This window comes from Panthera uncia (assembly GCF_023721935.1).
Source record: "Panthera uncia isolate 11264 chromosome A1 unlocalized genomic scaffold, Puncia_PCG_1.0 HiC_scaffold_17, whole genome shotgun sequence".
Classification (NCBI taxonomy): Eukaryota; Metazoa; Chordata; class Mammalia; order Carnivora; family Felidae; genus Panthera; species Panthera uncia.
In genome coordinates this window covers 95,026,847-95,031,076 of record NW_026057577.1, presented here as the reverse complement: position 1 = coordinate 95,031,076, position 4,230 = coordinate 95,026,847, and positions in this window count along the sequence as shown.

Below are 4,230 nucleotides of genomic sequence, written 5' to 3'. Positions count from 1 at the left end.
GTGGTTTCCAGGGGCTAGAATTAAAGGGGAATAGGAAGTGACTGCTTAATGGACATAGAGTTTATAATTTATAGGACAATAAAAATGTTTTGAAACTATGTAGTGGTGATGGTTGCATAATACTGTGAATGTACTAAAAACCAATAGATTTTATACTTTTAAATGGTTAAATTGAGGAATTCTGTGTTATGTGATTTTGTTTCAGTTTAAAAATCTTTTACGTTTTGATGGTTTTTTCATCTGATATTCAATCAGTTGGTGAAAGAAGTTTGTTAAACTTTCCCACTGTTTTTAAAAAGATTTGTCTATTTCTTCTTTTAATTTGGTCAAATTCTGCCTTGTATATGTTAACATTATATTATTTGATCTATAACAACTTAGAACAACTTTGAAGTCAATTCTTATTATTTGTGGTAGTTATGTTCTATAAAGTTGTTGTAAACACTGAACTAGTGAATAGTTAGCCATTACTCCTTGGAAAAATAACAGGATTAGATTCCTAGAGCCTCTGGCCACATTTTCATTAACTGATCAGTACATAACTTTATGTGTGTTTCTGTTTAAAGACATAATTTAAGTTGATTCATTAACATTGAACTCACAGGCAACAGCCCTATATAACTCACACTTGAACAAAACTTATGTAACACACATTTTCTCTGTAAGGCACATCACAACCTTCTTGCACTTAGGAACACCTAAGCACTATGGTTGGGGACCATTTTAAACAGTGAAATTACCATCAAAAAGCACAATAATGTGAAAATGTGACACTAAATAGGCCATGAAAAGGACAAATGTTTGAGGCCTAAAACAAGATGGCAGAACATTGCCTTGTAATTCAGCTGGGAACGTGTTCTTTGGATGACCCAAATCTCTCACTACTCTGAGCACATCCATGAATGACTGAAAAAGCTCTTCACTCTTCAGGTATCAGTTTTGGGATTACAAATAAATGTTATTGTGATGGCAGATTCACAAATATGGAATCCAAGATAAGGAGGACTGTATCTTGCTGGTGACTTGATTTTCTATCCTTTTGTTATGTCCCTTTGGACTATATTATCTCTGGTGAACCTGTGTAGTTCTAAAATTCCTATACACACACACAGGCACTCACTGCTTATAAAAAGTGAATTGAAAATGCTGATGGGTCAGCAGCTCAGAGTTTCTGTCCTATGAAGCAAACACTCCTTTTATGGTGGTTAGGCCCCCATATTCTAAATGTATTAATTTCCTATCACTGTTGTAATAAATTACTACTAACTGGATGGCTTAAGATAATAGGAATTTATCCCTTCACAATTATGGAGGCCAGAAGTCCAAAATCAGTATCATTGGGACAGAATCAAGACATCAGGGCTATACTTTCTCCAGAAGCTCTGGGAGAAATTTTGTTCCTTGCCTCTTCCAGCTTCTGGCCGCTGCCAGCATTCTTTGACTTGTGGCCACATCTGTACAATCTCTGTCTCTGTCAAATCACCTTTCCTTTTGTGGGTGAAAGCTCCCATTGCCTTTCTCTGATAAAGTTATATGTGACTGCCTTTAGAGCCTACACAGATAATTCAGGACAATCTCTCCATCTCAAGATCCTTACTTATATCTGCAGAGACCCTTTTTCCATTTAATATTTGCAGTTTCCAGGAATTAGGTGTCTTTTAGGAACATTTTTCAGCCTGCCACACCTAATCCTGTCTATCTATGTGCTCTGTGGGCAAGAAGGCCATCGAACTTTCAAGCTTTCTCCCTGACAGTTCACAATCCAGCTGAGCCTGAGAGGCTGCATCCATTTCTGAGGCAGAGTAACCACACACTTCAGGGGTTATAGCAGGGACCAGGAGCCAAGAAACTGGTCCATTTCCCGCTCTACTGTGTAACCTTTGGCAAAGGGTCCAAACTCACAAAGCTTTGGTTTTCTTATTTCTAAAATGGGTGTAGTGGTATCTGCTCTCCTTCGCCGGGAGATCCCAGAGCTGCTGCAGATAGACTTAACTGCAACCCCCTCTTTAGTAAAAGGCAGTCTACAGGAAGGATGTTGCCTCATTTAACTGTTTTGGATGAATCTACTTAGGCATGGCAAACAAACATGAACAGAGCACACACACTAGCCGTACCAGGCTCCCGACTGGGCTCCAGGAAAACTCTACCTCAGACATTAAGGAGCTCTCAGCTGACATGGGGCAGCACGCCATGAGTAAAGGGTACCAGAGAGCCCTAGTGTGGGAAGCCTCAATTATATCTCAAGTATTCAGATCCACTTGTTACCTTTATAAGGAATGTTTTCAAACTTCTGTAAGTGCTTTTGAAAACCAGCATGGATACAAATAGGTTAAAATAGTGAGCTGAATTATTTGAAAAGGTCTAAGGCTCCAATGGTGAGGTCTAGGGTGTGGCTGAAGGACTCTCTGCCAACCCACTTCCTTTGGAATAGATCAGAGCAAGAAGAATTCTTCACTTTAGAAAGGAATAAAAAGCCTCCAGCATGGTGGTATAAAGTGGGACAGAGCAGGAAGAGGCTGCATCCTTGGAGATTGCAGGCTTGAAGAGTGATATATAGGACAAAGTCTATACAGTTAACCTGGCAGAGAACAAAAAGCAACCAGAAACTAACATTTCCATAATTTTCATAAAAATTGAGTTGTTTCTAGTTTGGCAAGGAAAGGAGGTTTAATGCGTAAGGAAGTCCATCTAGGATTGCTCCCTGTATTCTTTAAGGGAAAGGGAAGGGCAAGTCCCATCCTCAGGTAATTCTTAACTGAACATAGAGCTTAGATGTGCAATAGGGGCCTCAGTGCACTGAAAGGCCACTGTGCCACAAAGAATGCCAGGCTGAGTCTACTGTTGGTGCCTGAGACAGGAGTCCAGAAATCCCATGTAAGTGTGTTTTGCAGACTGGATCCAGAGGGCGTAGAGCCTGTTGTAGACCACTCTCTGGGAGACTTCTGCTTTGTTAGGATCAACACCCTTTGCCACATTCCTTAGGTAGGAAGGAATGGTGACAATAATGTAGTTTTTCCCTTCACTCCAATTGGCTCTTTCAACATTGTTCCTACCTTCCCCAGTAAGCACTAGTTGTAATTATAAAACTAATTTTAATAGAATTAGTTCTTTAAGTAAAAGAAACTAGGTTTGTTAAGATCCATGGAATATATAACACTAAGAGTAAGCCCAAATGTAAACTATGGATTTTGGTTGATAATGTTGTATCAGTGTAAGTTCACTGATGGGAACAACGTATACACTCTGGCACAGGATGTTGTGGGGGAGCCTGTGCGTGTGTGAGGTCAGGGTTATACGGGAATTCTGTACTTTGTACTCAAATATGCTGTGAACCTAAATCTACTCTAAAAATAGTCTATTTAAATTAAAAGGTGGCGAGATTGTGTAAAGGCTCTCTGCTAACCTTGACCTTCTTGAGCTTCTAGACCAGCATACTTCCCTTGCTTTGTTTTATATAAAGAATTTGCCAAATATCAAGGGCAAATTCAGTAGAGAGTTGAAGTCAACTATTCAATAAACTCCTAATTTTAAAAAGTGGGTTCTTTTTTCAAAATAAGTATTAGCTCATGATTAGAAAAGCAGGATCTGAGCATTGTATCCTAGTTGAACCTTATGTATTTCCTCTCTAGACCACTCCCTTAGACAGTGTATTACAGAAGAAGAAATGCAACCTTTTCTGAAGCTAGAATATTAAGTTTTTATTATTGTCCTTTTTACATTTTCTTTGTTTCTAAAGATACTCGAATACTTTTATAAAGAGAGCCTTTTTTATTTTTTAGGTTTATTTATTTATTTACATAGAGAGTGAGCAGGGGGAGAGGCACAGAGAGAGGGTAAGAGAGAATTCCAAGCAGGCTCTGCACTGTCAGCATGGAGCCCAATGTGGGGCTTGAACTCAGGAACTGTGAGATCATGACCTGACCTGAAACCAAGAGTCATATGCTAAACCAACTGAGCCATGCAGGTGCCCCAGAGTCTTTTTTTTTTTTTTTGATGTTTATTTATTTATTTTGAGAGAGAGAGAGAGAGAGAGAGAGAGCTGGAGAAAGACAGAGAGAGAGGAAGACAGAGAGTCCCAAGCGGGCTCTGCACTAGTAGTGGGACTCAATCTCACAAACCATGAGATCATGACTCAGCCAAAATCAAGAGTCAAGAGGCTTACCTGACTGAGCCACCCAGATGCCCCATACTCAAATTGTTTTAATCAAAATTCAGTTCAGATGTAATATT